We start from the raw sequence: 18,968 nt of genomic DNA on the forward strand, positions 1-18,968 counted from the left end.
TGTGTGTGGGGAGAGGGCGCTGGGAGTGCGGCTTCTCTGCGCAGCTTTGTTTCAGGTGGGGAGCCTGTACCACCCCTCCCCGCCCCCACCCCCAGTTCCACATTCTCTCATCGTTCTGCAGCACGGGGATCCATGAATGACCTGAGACTTCAGGTCTGATATATGTGGGGTCCCCAGGAGAGCGACTGGCGGGTGGCTTTGTTTGGGAGATAATATCCACCTCTTCTGGGAGCCTTTAATGAACAGAAAATCGAATAAACAAGGAAATCCGGTATTTCACACCCAACCCTGGCCCAAGCCAGGGCATCTGTGTGTTTCCTCTTCACCGCCCCTTGTGTTGTCTCATTAGGGATTATTATTATTATTTTAAGATTTTTTTAAATCAACAAATTCCAGGCTCTTGCCAATCAAAAACTACAGCTTTTGCTGCTGCTGGACACTGATTCTCACCCCACCCCACCCCCCATCTCCACCCCACCACCCTAGCCGCCTGTCCCCGCTACTACACAGCTTCTCCAAACAAAGATCCCTTTTCCTGATTGATGCTGTCTCCTTGGATGGGATGAAGGGAGAGAGGGAGGCTGGTTTGGTTTCTAATTGGGATGGCCCATTAGAGGGGATCCAGGTCCCCACAAGAGGAGACCTGAGCTCAGGTCATTGTTTTCCAAGCTGGGAGGAGGTCAGACTGACAGTTTTTATCTCTCCCAATCTTTGGGTCTATTTCAGTATAAGGGGCAGCTACCTGGGGATCCATTTTGTATGGATGGTATAAGGTAAAATGTTGACAGATTGGGGTGGGAGTGGAGAGGAAATAGCAAAGGGGGCTTGTCTTGGAGGGGAAGGGTGTACACGTCTCCCTTTCTCTGAGGTGAAAGCAGGAAATGCTGCAAAGTTGAACCATCTGAGGCCTTTGTACTGCTCTCTGATGGGGTAATGAGGGTTTGTCTGACCTTTCTTCTCCGTCCCGCCTTTTTTTTCCTCGTCAAATTTGTCTGTTGATGGGATTACGGGTATTTCCACTAGAGGTTGGAAAGACCAGAAGCCTGGCAGAGACAATGCTATATTTTATATTTCTACCCTTCTTTCCCTGCGTCTCTTCCCAACCTGGACTAGGGTGTGATTGGCCAAGCAGCCTGGTATGTGTACTTGGAATAGGAGTATCACAAGGTCTCCCATGAATCTCTCAACCCTCCTGGTGAAGGATATGACAGGGTCCCTAGGACCCTAGCTGACTACCTCCAGACAGAGCTAGAGCTGCATAGTATGAACAGGCTCCTTGCTGCCCACCACACCCCACCCCACCCCCAAGTGTGATGGGTACCTGACTTGACAGGCAACCATGACTGTTGGGATGAAGATGACAGCTTAGCCCATTTGGAAAGGGTTGCTAAGGGCAGAGAGAATGAAAACCGATTCTAAGCTTAACCACCTCTGGGCTCCATGCCTATCTGAGCATCACTTACACAGAGCTTTCCTGATTCAGGCACAGGGCTGTGTTAGACAAAGAACAGCACTGCAGGTGCCTCTACATACACACACATACACACACCTCTGTTCAATGTGGGGGGGGGGGTTGGGGTTGTGCTACTGCCTGGTGACTGTTCTTGCAGCCATAGCAATACTGAAAGGAGGCCGAAGGCGGGGCAGGTCCACCAGGGAGAATAGGAAGTATAAATACAGCATCTGGAGCAGGCTAGAGACAGAGAGAGAAACTACCATAAAAGGAAAATGAGGCCCAGGCCCCTGCTTGTCCCCCTTCCCCCAGGTCTTCCCACCCCCCCACCCCCCATTATGAGCTCAAGGGTCTGAGAAGAAGGGGATCTGTGAGATGAGAGAAACTAGGGGGTGAGCTCACTCCTTATAGACTTTCCCTTAGGTACCACTTTGAAGGGAGACTCTCAACAAAGCTTCCTCTTCCCCTCCCCACCTCCACTCAAGCTTTCTTTTTTCAAGGGGATAGCTGAGCTTCTTTGGGGTTGTCCCTTATCTTGGAGAGGCAAAAGGATCATCCCTACCTTGGAGTGAATAGGACAGGCTGGGGAAGAGACCCCCACCCAGTCCTAGCTTGAGATGGAGCATGAAATGAGTAAGGGGAAATAGGGAGGGGCTCTGTCACATGTTAGGTATTGTGTATATAAGGACCAAGCACCCCTGCTCCCTTGGCAGCAGCTGGTGGTGGCCCCTAGGTGGATGGGGGGCTGCTGATCTGGAGGAAAGGGGCATTCAGCCTAAGGGAGTGGGATAGGAGGGCAAGTAGGAAGATGCATAGGGCCCCCTTTTCTCGCTCTCTTCTGCACTGTAGCCTTCAAAACGCACTGGGACCTGAATAGGCAGCCAGCCGTGGAAGGCAGAAAATGCTGCCCAGAGCCCAGTTTCTAATCCAAGATCTGAGAATGGCTGGGGCTGGCGGGGGCTGGGACTGGGCGAGGGGGGAGCAGATGCCCCGTGGGGGACAGAAGACTGACAGTTTCTTTGACCTCCTTCCCTGAGAAATTGAAACTCAATACAGGAAAATCAGAATTGCTGAATAGTCATAGCCCACCTGGGTTCATCTTGGCCATGCTCCTGCCTCTTTAAGAAGACCAGACAGATTGGGGAGAGGGGTTAGGATGGGGAAGGTTGAATTCTCTCAGAGGGGAATCAGACATCCAGTCATCCCTTTTTATGTTTTCTCCTTATGTTCTGCAAGTCCTTCCTTATATCTAAATAAAATGCTATGTGAGTATCACAATAGTCCTCAGGGACCCTGGAGCTCAGATCTGGGAATGGAGAGGCTAGGGATCAGCCAGATCTGGTTTGGCATGTGGCTCTGAGGGGTAAGTGGTGGGGGAACAAACAGATGGAGAGGTACTAGATGGTGCTCTTGGCCCAGCATTGGCCTATGATGAGGAAGAGCAAAGCTGGGTTATTTGCCGAATGCCACAGTGAATGGGAGGAGGACTAGTAATGGGGGGTGGGGCAGGTAGAAGGAGTGAGAGGGGAGAGGCCGAAGAAAGCTTCCTGGGCTGGGAGTGGACATGAAGTGGTCTGAGCTGTCCGCAGAACCCTGGAGGGGCCTGGCTCTTAGAACAACAGCTGCAGGACACCCCCTCCCTCTCTCTAACTTTGTTCCTCCCTTCTTCCCCACCCCCACAGATAACCAGACCACCTCCCCCAGTTGGTAGGGCCCAACCTAATCTAGCTGACTGGCTGCAGTGAAGGGAAGGAAGGTGGGATAACTAGCAGTCCTTGGGCAGAGTTCTGAGGAGAGGCCCTGAACCCAGCCTGGGTCAGAGCAGGATCATGGTACAAAAACCCTAACTCCCTTCTGGGGCCCCTGCCTGCTTGGCCTGGGATCATCCTTTTAGCCTGTAATCTCTTCATAGCATAAGGGCCCCCAAGCTTCCTTGGTCTTGCTGGTCCTTTAGAGAGGGAACTTTACCCATGGGGGTGGCAGAGAGGAAGGCCAGGATGACCCAGTGAGGACAGGATGCCGTTGGGGCCTCCAGCCTCAGAGAGAACAGGCCCAGTAAAGGGAGATGGTCAGACAGGAGACTCGCTCTTAGGAAGCTCTGTTAGAAGTCTGAAATTGGGGAAGGAAGCTGAGTCACGTGGTGAGTTTATTTAAGCCCCTTCCAAGCCCCAGGCCTCTTTGTAAACACCCCCACTGAGAAGGGGCCCCTGCCCCTGCTTTCTCCTCTGATCCTCTCTGTTATCACTGTTCACATTTCCCTGAGCTTCCTTTCTATGCCCTAGAGAGCCTCCTCAGAAGCCATCCCCCTCATTTTACAAATGAGGAAACCGAGGCCCATAGAAGTTAAGTGATTTGTCAGGGTCACACAGCCAGTAAGTATCCAAAGCAACATTTGAACCTACGTCTTCCTGACTCCATGGCCAATGTGCTAGCCACTACTACACTCTGTATTTGGGGGAAAAGCACTGGGTTTGGTGCCAGAAGACTGTGAGTTTAAGTCCTGGTCCTATCACTTACAATCCCAGTGACCTTGGGAAACCAATAAAGTTTGAGTTACTGAGTGAGGGACAGAGAAGATGCCCATAGAGGGTGGACAGATTGGAGTGGAGGTGCATACCAACATCTACCTCCCTCTCCCCCAAGGTTCCATTTTTGAGATGCAGGAAGGAGAGCAAGCAATAGGTAATCCCTTAAGATGTGTCAGGTGCTGAGGACATAAAGACATAAGCCCTGCCCTCAGGGAGCTGGCATTCTCCTAGGAAGGACAGAGACAAATATTCCCCCAATGTAATGGGGCTTCTGGAAGGAGGATGCAGGAACAACCAGATGTGAGCCCCAGAAGGAAGCCCTAAGCCCAGGAGCTGGTCCTCCCACAAGTTCTCCAGTGAGACTGTGAGCTCCATGAGGGTAGGGGCTGTTTTTGTCTTTCATTGTATCCCCAGCCCTTAGCACCATGCCTGGAACATGGGAAAGCCCTTAATAAATGCTTGTTGACTGACTGATTGTCAGTGAGGCCACACTTCTATCTAGAGGAGGAAGTAAACTGTAGTAACCACATTACCCCGGAAACCTCTGTGACTGAAAGGCCCAGCTCTGCCCTGAACTTTCCTGCTTCTGATTGGATCTGAGCATTTGAAACCAGCAGCATTAGGTGGAGTCAAGGGCTGCTTGAAACTCAGCTTCTAGTTTGCTCTGCTAGAATAGGGACCGATGATCCCACCAGTGGGAGAAACCAACCCCTCAGGTAGTAGCTTCTCCAGGCTGCCTTCCTCACCTGTAAATCATCCCTTGGGATCTGGATTCAATACCATCCGCCTCTTATGTTCTATACTGTTGTTGTTTGTCCTTCATTCCCAAAGAGGACCATGACATCAGGGAGGTGATGCCTTGACTTGCAAGTGAATTGGATTTAAGTGAGGCAGGGCTGTGCAAAGTCCCCAGCCTCACTTTATCCTCTGGAGCCATCTGGGCCCAGTGGCAAGATGTAGATCAGGATGACTGGAGATGACCCCAACTCTAGGTGGATCTTTGAGGCTAACACAAGATGTAGGGGTCAGGGCTCAGACCAATCAGATTCTCATTTCTTTTCTATTCTTCTACCTAAGACAGACTGTTCCTCCACACAGTCATGTGACCTTGGGGCATATCATTTGACTAATCTGGGCCTCATTTTCCCGATCTGTAAAATACCGAGGTCATACCAGATGATTTACAAGGACTCTCTACAGCTCTAATCCAGTAAAATGTAAGCCCCATGAAAGCAGAGACCGTTCTGTTTCTGAGCTCCAATACCCAAAGTCTTTCTGGGCCTTAGGTGCTAAATAAATGTTGAGTTGAATGGAACATTTCATAATTCCCATGTTTAAATCCTATCTTAATGAACCATGAGTATTCTCTTTAAGGTAATCCTGGGATAAATTCTTTTAAAAAAAAATCTCCTGCCAATAATAACTCACATTTACAATCTACTGTGCTATGCTGTCTCTCTTCAAAATTGTATAAATACTATAAATATATAAATTATATTATTGTTTCATATAAAAGCACAGTAGGTACCAGGATAAGGTGGCAAAGACCCTGAAGTAGGAATCCAAAACTCTTCATTCTCCTACTGACATAGTCCCAACTCAAACAGTAACAAGCTATATGACCTTGAGAAAGTCATTTAACTTTGGGCCTCCTGTCAAATGAGGATCATTAAGGAGTCCCTATTCTGGAGCTGCATTCTACCTGCCTCATAGAATGATTGGGAAGATGAAATGCAATAATGGATGTAAAAATGCTTTGAAAGGTAGACTGTGTTTATTTATATAAATGGAAGAGAATAGTGGGAATGAGTCCAAATGTTCATATCGTGAGTTTTTTAAAAAGGGAGAATGGCTCTAATCATAGCTGGGACAAGGCATGTGGTCTGCCTAGGCAAGGCCTGGAATTTGCATGCCTTGCATTTAGGAATTAGGTCTCTCCCCTCCTATCCCAACACCCTTCCTGCTCCCCCCCCCCACCCCCAAGGTGTGACCTGTGTGACTTGACTTGTCACAAAATAAACACCCATATTTCTTGGAGAGGAGGAGGATTTTAGAAAATACATGCATTTATAGTCATATTTAAAAGTTTCCTTCATTGCACATTCCCCTCCCACACCCTCATCACCTTCCTGTTGCACCTAGGCAGCTGCTGGCCTTGTCTACCTTTGGTTCCAGCCCTATTTGTGAGCACCAGGCTAACACTTCCTAAATATATCTCTCTCTCCCTCCTGCTGTCCCCTCCCCAAGTACATGTGGGAAAACTTCACCCGTCCCACCCCCGTTAGATGAAGATGCTCCTTTGCTGCATTGCAGTTGTCTCTGGGCCTTGTTTCTGTGGCCACTCCACAAGAGGATGGGAGCTGGCTGGGGTGGAGTTTGTGCTGCCCTCTCCCCAAACAAGAGCGGGATGGGGGAGGGGGGTGCGGCTAGTGGAAATAGCCATCAGTCTGGGCAGTCTTCCCTCCCCACCAGCTAGTTTAGAGATGACTATGGCATATGCTTCTTCAGCCTCTTATTCCTCTCCTTGACCTTAGAAAAGGAAGTCGACCATGGGTCGCATGGTCCGAGGGCTAGGGCAATAGCTCCTTCCATATAACCCTCCTGCCTCTTCAGCCCCCTGTCTTCTGTTCTCTCTATTAGGTTCAGAGATGGCTATTGGCAAAGAGGTGAGGGATGGGGAGGGGGGCCTGGTTTGGAGGGAGTCAAGGAAGGGCCCCCATATCACAGCCCAGGCCAATTGAATTGAGAAAAGTAGCAGTAGCTAATGCAATGACACGAATTCCTCTCTGGCCCACGAGTCAGGAGAGGTGGGATGGAAAGTTGGCTGTGAGGGGAAGAGGTGTTTCCTTAGGGGTGGTCCAGGGAGGCAAAGATCAGAGCTATAACTCAGCTCTGGGTTGGAAAGGAGAATAGGGAGCCGAGGTCCCTCCCTATCCTTGGGATGCCTCAGTTTCCTGCCTTGTGCTCTCTTATTGGTTGGAAGCTTATGACTAATGCTGGGGTAGAAGCCAGCCTATCCCATACCTAGTGGACTCTTGCTACATTGGATCTAAGTGGCTCTTGGAAATCATTTAATCCAGCCCCCTCTTACTATAGAAAAGGCGCTTGAGGCCTCAAGATCTTAGAATCTTCAAGCTGCCCTGCGGTCATTCTCCAAGTCCTCTAGTCTAAGTATACCTGAACAAGAATCCTTTCCATCTGGCAAGGGGCCATCTAGCCTCTGCTTGAAGTCCTCCGATAGGAGGCACTCCTCACCCCTTAAGGCACCACCATTCCAACTGCTAGGAAGTTTTTTCTGACCTCAAGCTTCTCCCCAGACAAGGAGGAGGAGAGTCAGGTTGCAAAGCCTGGCCCTCTGATTCCAAGTCCAGTGCTTTTTCTGGTAGACCACATTGCCTGAGCCATTCGTTCTGCCCTGCAGGTAGGGGCTGTGGACCTCATGGGGAGCGAGGAGTTAACATACAAACATTACAGAGATTAATATCTCTCTCTCTTTTGGAGTCCAGAGCTCAGACACTCTTAGTAACTGGTCTGCAGCGCTAAGGTCTGGGGCAGCTACCAGGGAACAGGTTTAGAGACCAAGCAGAAAACTGGGGAGATCCCGGGGGCCCGGCCCTGACTGGGGGGAGCAAGCTCGCTGCTTTCTATGGTCTTTCTTTAAGCATACCAGGCCCGCCTGTTGCTCTGCATTCCTGAACTGTGGAGCCATTTATCCCTAAGGGACCCTGGGGCTGCTCCCAGCCAGATGCTGTCACTGCTCAGGGTCTCTCCCAGAGCCAGGCTCAAGGATGTGTCTCCAGGGAGGTCATGGGAAACCCTGGGCCAGATGCCCTTAAAGCCCCACACCCCGGGGGGAGGTGTGAGATGGAGACTAGGGACTGGTGGGATGTGTCAACAGGGGGTGAAGTTAGAGCACAGCTGAGCCTGGGCTTCCCCCAGAGCAGGGCTAACAGCTCTGCCTCATACCCATTCCTTGGCTCTCAGTTTTTCCTGTTCGTCTGCTCAGAGTAGAGGAAGGATAGACCTTGAGATCCTAGAAACCAGATTGGGGTATACTATGTTCTTGTCCATGTTTTCTGCTTGAAGATGGAGGTTTGATGGTAAGACCTTTCAAGGGCCCCATTGCTGAAGTGCCCAAGGAGGGAGATGGAGTGGTTTGGCTATACCCTAAGGTCAGTCGTAGGGCTAACCAACTCCACCGCCACTCCAAGACTGCATACACACACCCTCTCTGTGAGACGCAGGGAGGCCCCAGCTAGTGGGTTTGAGCCCAGGAGAGAGCAGAGAAGGACAGGCTGAAGGGGGATCCTCTGTTCCTTCAGCGTAGCTTTCATGGAACCTCCAATATCTCCACTCCCAGGCCAGGGCCAGACTAAGCCAAGCAGGGGTCAATCTAATAAAGCAGAAAGAGTTCTGGATTTGGAGTCAGAGATACTGGGTTCAAAATCTCTGCTATTTCCTTGCCCTGCCTGACCCTAGATTCCTCTTCCTCTAATTCCAGAGCCAGGAAGACGTGAGCTCAGATTCTGCCTCACCCTAAATAGATAAATAAATTAAAAATAAATAAACGGGCAATTCTGAGCAAGTCATTTCATTGATCTCCTCCAGGTTTAGTTTCTTCATCTGTAAAATGGAGGATCATAATAACACTTGCCTCACAGATTTGTCATGAGGACATTGAATGCTTTGCAAACCTTAAAGTGCTATAGAATTATTCACTATTATTATTCCCCTCATGCAGATGTCCTTTGAAGATACCTTGAAAAGGCAATGACCTGAACCCTTCTTTGCTTTGTGAGCTTGAGATCTTAGTGGTTTTTGGGGGGTGGGGTCATTGAGCCCTTTTCCTTGAGGGGGGGTAGGGGGGTGAGGAGAGGAATCTAGGGAAGATAGATCATTTGGAATGGGGGTGGGATAGAATCCTACTCCTGTTTCAGGATCTCATTGAAATACCCTCTTACATGTCATATCCCAAGATTCTCTGAGATGCTTCTATTTCCTCCTGACCTCCAATTAGTAATTTGTCCAGGGTGCAGAGAGGAGAGGGCAGAGAGCCAGGTGGGCACAAAGAGGGCCCCTTAACTGGTCTTCAGTTCCTCCTTTCCTTCCCCAGGCCCTCCTCTCCTGCCTCCAAGTCCCTATGCTGGAGCTATAAAACAAGGACCTTTAACCCCATAGCACAAAGTCACCCAGTCAGTGGGATCAGAGTGGTTCTTTTTCTTCCTTTTCTAAGGGCAGTCACTGAGGGGTGGGTTGTGAGTATCTGAAGGAACTGGGCCTAGGGGACATAGACTTAGGGAGGGAAGAAAAAAGAAAGTCCTTAGGGAAGACAGACCCTCAATGTGAAGACAAAGGACCAGAGTGTCTCCACAAGGAGACCTCAGTCCTGGGATGTGTTGTTTGTTGGGGGTGGGGGATGGAAGCCCTCTTTCTCCCTCTCTTTTAAAGAGCCAGTGTTCCTCTGAAGCTCCTCATGCCGCTCTGCTCCTCAGGCTGAGATGGCTTCTCCGCCCTATCTCCTTTGGGACTGAGAAGAACAAGGACCCCTGGGGTGTCTGGGAGCCAGACCCCCCTGGGAGAGCAGGGCTCGCTCTCTCCAGCTTTTTGTGAGAGACAGAGAGAGCGCAGAGCAGCTGAGCTGGCAGGAGGCCAAGGGAAGGAGGAGGACAGGATGCTCATTAGGGCAAAGGATGCAGATAGACACTAGTTAGTGTGTCTGCATTGAGGGAATTCTGTGTGCCACGGGTCGGGGAGAAGGACTTCTGGGGCCCTTTCTCAGCTCCTTGAGGGATCACAGGATCATAGAATAGAACTAGAAAGGACTTTTAAGGTCATTTAGTTGAGAGATAGGGTGTCAACACTGCCATACTTCCAAGTGCATCCCAAACCAGATTAAAATGGAGTTTGGAAATATTAAACAAAATAAATTTTTAAAAAACACCTATATAACATTAGCATTAAAACTAAGTCAACATGTGTTCCACCAGAGATTCATGGCCCGGTTTCTATTTGAGTTTGACATCACTGCTAGAGTCCAACCCCTTCATTTTATAGATAAAGAAATTGAACCTGAAAGTAAAGAGACTTGCCTAAGGTTGCACAGATAATAGTGATGGAGCTGGGCTGTGAACCCCATTCCTCTAATTCCAGATCCAGCCCTCTTTCCGTTGGACTATGCTGTAGATGGCATAGACCAGAGATGTCAAACACAGGGCCAGACTCATGCCATTGCAACCAGATTAAGATGTAATTGCAAAATATTTAATGAAATAAATAAAAATATAATAGAACATAGATAATGTTAACCTATGGTTTTCTAAGTCGATATGTAGTCTGTAGGAATCTTTGTATATGGTTTCATGGCCCTCATTTCTATTTAATTTTGACTTCCCAGTTGTAGACCTTATTTCCTCCTCTATAAAATAGGGAGGAGCGTCTGTACTGCTTCCTGGGACTGAGAGGCTATTGGCAAGCTCGAAGGGATCTTTGGTAGCCAACTAGTCAATTGCTAGCCTGTCCAGGTTTTATAACTCATCTCAGGCCAACTAGGTTATTCAGGGATGGATCTATCCAATAATTACAGAATCTCCTTCCTCGAGCATCTTTGGTCTTCTCCAGCCACCCCCTTCAAGGGTTAATAACTTAGACACAGGAAGTTCTTCCTGCTGTCTAATTTTAAATCCCTTCCCAGTTGGAGCTGGGTTCTGTCACTCCAGTAATGTAGGCAGGATGGACATGCTGAGAGAGTAGGAAAGCAAGAGCCTGGAGTCTGTGCTGGGGCTGCCTGTGGCCAGCAGGGAAAAGCAGACTGAGAAGCAGAATTTGTTTGGCTGGTGTTCTAGGCAGCCCACTATACTGCAGTTATAGAACTGATCACGCTTGCTGCAGCCAGAGAGACAGAGAGAGAGAGAGATGGAAGAGAACTGAGAGAGGGGCAAGAGGGAGGTGGCAATAGGGTGAGAGAGACAAAAATAGAAGAGAGGAAAGACAGAAGAGAAAGAGTAGGGGGAGACAGAGAGAGAATACCAGGTGAGAGACCCCATTGCAGGGGCTGGGTAGCTACAGGGGTCAAATGCTCTTATGTGGCTTTCCTTATGTTGCCTTGTGGTATGCACACTCCCAGAGATGTTTGGTCTGTTGGACCTTGTTGGACGCTACTTGAGTGAGGCCTTGTGCACAGAGAATACTGAAGGATTCGGCAGTAATTAAAATCTGCCACAAAGGCAGAAATTGCCCTTGGCAATACCTTCTGGGCAAGGAGGGGTATCCCCACTTCAGATGGCCTTGGGACTCTGGCACCAGAGGTCACAGACCCCAGAAAGTTTCCTTCTGGTCTGTAATGAGGAAAAGCTGATCCCCAGGAAGAGACAATTATCAGCCTTGAATGAGCGGCTACTGTGTGGTCAGATTAGAGGCTCCATCCAATATTCATTGGTAGACCAGAAGGTAGTCAGCTCTCCTTTGGAAAGAACCAGATAGCAACATCACCTCCACATGGTTCATCTTCTATCATCCTAGATCTTCAATGTCTAGAAAGGGAACCCAAGTATCCTGAGTAAGGATGAAGTTTGAGGAAAAGAGCTTAAAAAGAAAGGTTTTCAACCAAGCATACCTATAGGCTCTCCTGGTTGGGGAAACTGAGGCTGGTGGATCACTTGAGTTCAGATTGGGTGTCCACACGAAATGTGGCACCATTATAGTGACCCGTTGGGGTTGAGGGCCACCAGACTACCTGAAGAGGGATGAACTGGCCAAGGTTTGAAAAACAGAACAGATTAAAGCTCCCATGCTGATCAGTATTGGGATTGGAACCATAAATGGCCACTGAACTTTAAGCCTGGGCAAGATAGGAAGATGCAGTCTCAAAAAAAAAAAAATTCTCACCTAATTTCCTTTCAGGTGTAGCCCAGGCTTAATTGGGAGGCTGGCTTAGATGACCTCTTGAGATCCCTTCTTCAAAATTCTTGTACAGATGGGGAAACTGAATCCTGTTAGCATCCAACCAAATAGCTGAACTTTCTTTCTCAACCTCAGAAAGTGGCCTTCAAGGAATAACAGAATAGCACCAAATACAGACCCACAGGGATGCCATCATTCAGTCTAATGTAGAGGAAATAACTGTGGATGTGAAGGCAGAAGAGTTGAGTACGATTCCTGGCTCTGACAATTCCTAGCTGTTATGTTGGGCAGAAGTATGGTGCATATACCACTGGACCAGATGACCTCTATGGGTTCTTCCAGCTCTAAAAACCCTATGATCTGGGGGCAGCTAGGTGGCAAAGTAGATAGAGCACCAGCCCTGGAGTCAGGAGGACCTGAGTTCAAATCCAGCCTCAGACATTTGACACTTACTAGCAGTGTGACCCTGAGCAAGTTACTTAACCCCATTGCCTAGCCCGCCCCCCAAAAAAGCAAAAACCAAAAAAGGATGTTGGGGAACCACCAGAGTGGGCTGAGGATCCTGGCTAGGAGCTAGGGCTAGACTAACTAATCTTAGGGGCCACTGAGAGGAGCTTTTGGGATCCAAGAATTTTTAGGGATGTCCCTGGGTGGAGAAGGGGAGATGGTTAGGGAAGAAGATACTTAACCCGGCCCCCTCTTCGGCCCCAGGTACAGGCTGATTTGCAAGTTGCTGGGCCCCTGTCCCGATGCTGCTTGGGATGCTAGAGCTGGGGTGGGGGTGGGGAAGGTTGGCCACTCATTTCAGAGTGGCCTTTCATGCATTTCCTCCTGGTCCCCTTTGCCCACTGCCCTCCCTGCCTGTATCTCCAAGGAGCTCTGTGAATGCTGAGCTCAGCTCTTTTCGCCGCCTTTGTCTCCGAGAGGCAGGAGGCTGATGGCTCAGCTCTCTTCAGTGGCTTGCCCATTAGCCCTGTCTGGTGTGTATGTGTGTATTGGAGGAGGCAGGGGGAAAGGGAGAGGGCCAGAAGGGCCATTCCCACATCTGACCTGCTCCCTCTTCATTGTGGACAGAGGAAGTTTCTGAGCTCTGGCCACCCGTGCCAGATCCTGCCCCTGAAAAGGCTGCAGTTCCCTCTCTCTGACTTCAGGCTGGGCATTGCCAAGTGAGGAATAGATTGGGCTCTGTTCTGGGAGATTCAGGGGGCGTTCTGTGCTGGCCATCTCCTGAAGCCCCCAGCCTGAGTAATTCAACTCTTTTTCTCTTGAATGGGAGGGAGATGTTGGTGCAGGTGGAGTGTGGGGGTGGGAGCCAGGGCACCCAGATCTCCTTCTGTAGGAGAGGGGGAAGGGAAATGCTTAGGAGGTCCCTGGAGCCAGCTGTGATGCAGACCAGTATAACTCCCTCTGCTCCAGGGTGGGGGTGGGTAAGGAGGAGAGTTCCAGATTTCCCTTCCATCCTCTCCTTTCAGTCAGGCCTACTATACTGAACATTTTTCTTTACTCAGCCTGGCTCCCAAGCCCTGACTTGGGTTAGGGGGTGGGGACAGCGCTTATCTCAGCTGCTGAGAGAGAGCCCTTCGGCCTAAGCAGCCTCCCGGAAGTAGCCTCACCCTATGGGCATCCCATAGGGCAAAGGATAGTACTGAAAGGTCTGAGAAGCTTAGAGCTATGAGAGTCCTTTGAGATAATGTAGTCTAAAACCTGAGGCCCAGAAAATTTGACTTCCCAAGGTCACACAGCCTTCAGAGCCAGGGTTTGAGAATGGTTCCTGATTAGTGTTCTTTCTTCAGACAGGTGCTTTGGGACTGTGAGTTTGGAGTCTGGGCCAGGATGACCTAGAGGAAGGCATGGGTCCTGGGCTGGGCCTCAGTCTTCTAGTCCTGAAATGAGAAGTAGGGCTGTGTCAGCTGTCTACAAATATTTAAAGGAATCTTGTATGGAAGAGGAATAACTTTTTCTGCTTGGCCCCTGAGGACAGACCTGGAACCTATGGGTGGAATATAGGCCCAGTGAGTCAGAGCTTTAAAAGTGTTGCTCGGTAAGCCGAGGCTGGAGGTCTCCCCACTGGATGGTTGTTGAGGGGATGGATGCCTGCTCAGCTGTGGTTTAGGCTAGATGGTGTCTGAGGACCCTTCTGGCTCTGAGATTCTGTGATTCTTAGAAAGCGAGGAAGGGAACTGAGAAGAGGCATTGAGCCCGCACTTTCCAGAGAGAGACTGACCTCTTTCAGGGAGGCCTCACTAGTCACTGAGAGGCAGAAGGTCATGGTTGGAGATCAACTGCCAGCAGCTTTGGGTTTTGAGAAGCACCTTAGATCTGAATTATTTATCTCTCCCAAGAGGACGCCGAAGAGATAGGAAGTCCTGGCTCTGGTGGCTAGAGTTGTTGGATTTGGAGTCAGGAAGTCTTGAGTTCAAATGTGACCTTAGACACTTACGAACTGTGTGACCCTGGGCAAGTCACTTGATATCTCTTGGCCCCAATTTTCTCATATGAAAAATGGAGATGATAATAGCACCACTTTCCCGGGTTGTTGTGAGATCGAGTGAAATAATACTTGTAGAGGATTTGCAAACATTATCGTTACTGTTGTTGTTCAGTCATTTTTGACCCTTCGTGACCCCATTTGGGGTTTTCTTGGCAGAGATACTAGAGTGGTTTACCATTTCCTTCTTCTGCTCATTTTACAGATGAGGGAACTGAGGCAAACACGGTGAAGAACTTGCCCAGGGTCACATTGATAAGTGTCTGAGGCTGGATTTGAGCTCATGAGCATGAGTCTTCCTGATTCTAAGCCCCCCTGCTCTATGCGCTTCACTGCCCAGCTGCCCTTGCAAATGTTAAAGCAGTGCATAAATGCTCGTTATCATGATGGGGAAATGGAGGAACCACTGTGGGCAGGGGTTCCTTGACTTACCCGAAGTCACAATGCAAGAAGCACATCTAGAACAAGGTTTGTCATGGGGTCTTAGCTCTAGAACCAGAAGAGACCTCAGAGGCCATCTAGTTCAACTCCCTCATTTTACAGATGGGGAAACTGAGGCTCAGGGAAGTTAAGCGACTTGCCTAAGCTCACTCAGGTAGCAAATGTCAGAAGTGAGAATGGAGTCCAAGGACCTGGGGAAAAGCCAGTATTCCATCCTCTGTGCTTCACTGCCTTCTTTTCCTTCCCTCTGATTTCTGTGTAGATGGATAAAGCATCAGCTAAGAGCTAAAGGCTGGGGATACCAATGCCAGCAAGCATGATTGGCCCTGCTGCCCTCAAAGAGCTTACCTTCTCTCTTTCTTTTTGAAAGCAATCAGGATTCAGTGACTTGCCCCAGGGTCACACAACCAGCAAGTGCCTGAGGTCAGATTTGAACTCAGGTCTTCCTGGGTGCCCCCCCCTCCCCCCGCCCCGGCCCGGTGCTCTATCCACTGTGCCACCTAACTGCCCCAAGAGCTTACCTACATGTGAAATTGAGCTAGAAAGGGTTGTGAGGAGGTGGTAGTTGGCACTCAAAGTCTAGGTAGAGGAATAGGGGTGGGCAGGGCCCTGCAGAGAGAAGACAAAAACTGACCCATCAGAGCCCAACACCCCAAGGTCTGAGTCCAGGTTACCTGAGGGGAGGAGGTAGAGTAGTGTGGGCATGGCATCCCCAGCCCTTAAATGGCATTGCCTGATCTAGGCAATAAAGAATTAATTCTGTGTTCTTTGGCTCTCACCAGAATGGGGCGGGTACGAGTCAAAGACGTGCGAATTCTGTTCCTGGCTGGGGGTGGGGTGAGCAGTGTGATGAGGGTACCCTGAGATCATAGAGGGCCCCAAAGCTGTCTGAGCAGTTGCTGAGCATAGCTGGCCCTGACTTTCAAAGTCTCAAAGAGCCCAATTCCTTTGTATTTTATCTTCCTCTTCTTGGACAGGTGGGCCTCTTGGGGCTGGTCAAAGTAAACTAGGCAGCTCATAACCAGAGTCAGAAAGGCTATGTGGATCCCCCACCCCCACCTGAGCAGGCCATCCTCAGGGACCCTGATTCGATTTCCTCCGATCATTAGAGCTGCCATTTGCTAGAAGTAATTAAATGGTATTTGAATTGGATCCAGAAAATCTCATCATTGGAAGGAAGAAAGCCTGGAAGGAAAGTGCATTTTTCGAACCTCTGGGGCTGCAGTCCATCCTTCTAAGAAGAGGTCAGAGCTACCCCTCCTCCCTGGGAAAAAGGATCTTCAGCCTTTGTGAGGCCATACCTCCTGTCTACTTTGTTAAAGCATTAGATGTATGTTCTCTTTGGGAACCCCTAGGCCTCGTGACTCCAAGTCACAGTTTATCCTATTACACCATACTTGCCCCTCTTCTGGGAATTCACTACCATCCATCTCCATTCCACCCTGCACTGACTGCCAGGGGGTGAGTCTTCTGATCATAGAGTGAGAGCCGGTCATCAGAGGTTGGGTTCTAAGGATTAAAGCAGTTAGGTTACTAGTCGGTCCAAAGTCACACAGACATTTAGTTTCCAAGCTGTGATTTAAACTCAGGCCATAGCATCACAGATCTAGAACGTGAAGGGATGGTAGAGGCGATCTAATTCAGCTTCCTCATTTTATTTTATTTTTCAATTAGTAGGCATTTATTTTCCTCCACCTCTTTATCCTCCCACCCCATTGGAAAAAAAGAAAAACAAAAACTAAACCCTTGTAACAAATACGCAGTGACAAGCAAAAAAATTCCTCCCACCCCACATTTTACAAATGAGGAAACGGAAGCCCAAGGAGGTTTGAATGACTAGCTCAAGATCATACAGATAGTAACATCAGAAGCAGAACCTGAACCCAGATCCTCTTACGCCAGAGCCCAAGAATGCTCTTTCCATTGCCCCACCCTGCCTCATTCCTCTGACTCCAGCTCTGTGGCTTTTTCACCTGTAACATGCCCCATATAGAAAGGAGAGCTGGGCAGCCCTTCCCCTCAGAGTCAAGATTGGATTCTGTACTGGGAGCCTAGAGACTTTGGTTCCCATCTCTTCCTTGCTTTTGACTCACTGTGTAACCGTAATTACCCTTGAATTAAACATTTCTTGATTGAAGGAGCAGCCTAATGTAAACTCCTTGGGTGCTGGGACTGTTGTGTCTTTGGAATTCTTATTGAATGGAATGGAATGAAATTGAATGATGGGTGATTAATGAAAGTCTTTTGCTCCTCTGTTAGAAGACCTGATTTCATTCAAACTTCAGACTCCAATGTTCAAATGAGTTTGCAACATCATCCTTGAGGTTCATCCTCCTTTTGCATCGAAATCCGTGTGTTCCTTCTTGTAATGCGATGGCAGCCCTTCCACACCTGCCCACCCTGTGCTTCTCACCTATGTTGTCCCATAAGGTAGTGGGAAGGATTCAGGGGACGGGGATGGGAACCAGGAGTCACTCGATGACCTCAGGGCCTTCCTCTCTTACTCTTAATATTCCTAGGAACCTTAGGGGCCAGGGGGCTGCTTATCACTTATCCCTGGCTCTGGCCTTAGGATCAGCCTGTTTTCTTTGTTGATCACGCATTACTCTGATGACATTTTTCATTCATGCTTCCTAATTTCGTTTGTGAGGCAGCCTGCTCACACCCACCTGTCTCCCTATTGCCCTGAGCAACAATCAATTTGGATTCTTCAGTCTGTAGTGTTGAGTGATTCAACCGCAGTACAAGAACCCTGGTAGAATATTGGTTTTTAAAAGATGGTCCTTTGTTTCAGGGAGAAATTGAAGTTGGGGGTCACTAGAGAAGCTCTGTAGTTTCCCCTTCCCATTCCCATTTCCTAAAAGGGAAGTGTCCTTTGGAGAAAAGGCCCTGTGATTCATACTGCTGTCTTCTTTTTGTGTTTGCTCAGCTTACTTGTCGATAAGAATCATTTTGCTCTTCCCAGCTGGGTGTGAATGGATCTGGGATAGCCAGGGTGGTGGTCTTGTTATTGTAACCACTGGGTACCCCTTTCTGTAATGTGGTTCCCGGTAAGCTCCTTTCTCTTCTGAGCCCAGCTGGCCCGTCTTCACCTCCTGCCATCCCTCCACCATCCTACTCTACCCTGCAAGACTTTAGAACCACAAAGGTCCTGGGTCAGAGAGAAGAGAGCTGCTGGCTTGTCTTCCAGGCTCTGCTGGGCTCCTACTCTGGTCCCTCTCTCAGTATTTTCATCTTCTTGATAAATGTTGGCTTAGGATGAGGAAGCCTGACAGGCAGCTCATTGTGAGGGACCAGAGCAGGCAGGAGGGTTTGCATGAGCCGATGGGTGGCAGAGACCAATTCGCCCCCCTCTCTGATTCATTTGGGGGGGAGGGCAATGCTTCCTCTTACCCACCCCCAGATACCCTTGCAGGCTCTCAGTTGCCATGGGGATCTCACCATGGTGCCAGTTGCTTTGGTGCCAGGGAGAAGGGAGGGAATAGGACTTGGGAGGAGAAAGCCCTGTCCATGGCTCTCCCTGCTCATGCCAGATGGATGCTTGTTTCCCCATTCCATCCCTTCGCTTTAGGGCTCACACTGCTAGCCCCTTGGACTTGGGCCTAACTTTGCATGTCTGACCTGTGGTCCCTTTCAGAGGACCCTGCCCTTCCCTAGGACTCCTTGAACATTTTCTGGCTCATAAGACTGTCCCTATCCTTGGCCCATCTCTCCTCCCAGAGATGGGGCCCTGTGATACCTGGCTCTCTCCCAGGGATTGTGCCCCAAAAAGTCCCACCAGCTCCAGGGACCCGGGCTGAGGCCTTCTGGGAAAGAGGGAACATTTGATGCCTGCAGGAAGTGAAATGCAGCTGGGAAGCTTGATAGACAGATGCTAATGCCTCTTGGCCTTTATGGCTGTTCCTATCCTCATACCGTAGCCTACTAGAGACTGGGATTTCTTCCCTGCTTCCCTTCTTAGAGCATAGGCCTACTCAGTAGGTTCCTCTCCTCTCCTTTCTTGAACCTATGAGATGAGGGACATGTTAGTTCGAAGAAAGTTTGGAGGGAAAGGGAACCCAAGGCATACTTCCTTATTTCTGGGTTAGAAGCCTCACCAGGACTGATTCTCTCTCTCTCTCTCTCTCTCTCTCTCTCTCTCTCTCTCTCTCTCTCTCTC

General features: G+C 49.3%; 1 protein-coding gene across 3 annotated transcripts in view; it reads left to right on the plus strand.

Moving 5' to 3' along the window:
- Window positions 1-18,968, plus strand: part of KIF21B (kinesin family member 21B) — a 70,912-nt gene that overhangs the window by 307 nt on the left and 51,637 nt on the right. The window lies entirely within an intron of this gene.

The sequence above is a fragment of the Vombatus ursinus genome, unplaced genomic scaffold, assembly GCF_900497805.2.
Source record: "Vombatus ursinus unplaced genomic scaffold, bare-nosed wombat genome assembly UNPS02014909.1, whole genome shotgun sequence".
Taxonomy (NCBI): domain Eukaryota; kingdom Metazoa; phylum Chordata; class Mammalia; order Diprotodontia; family Vombatidae; genus Vombatus; species Vombatus ursinus.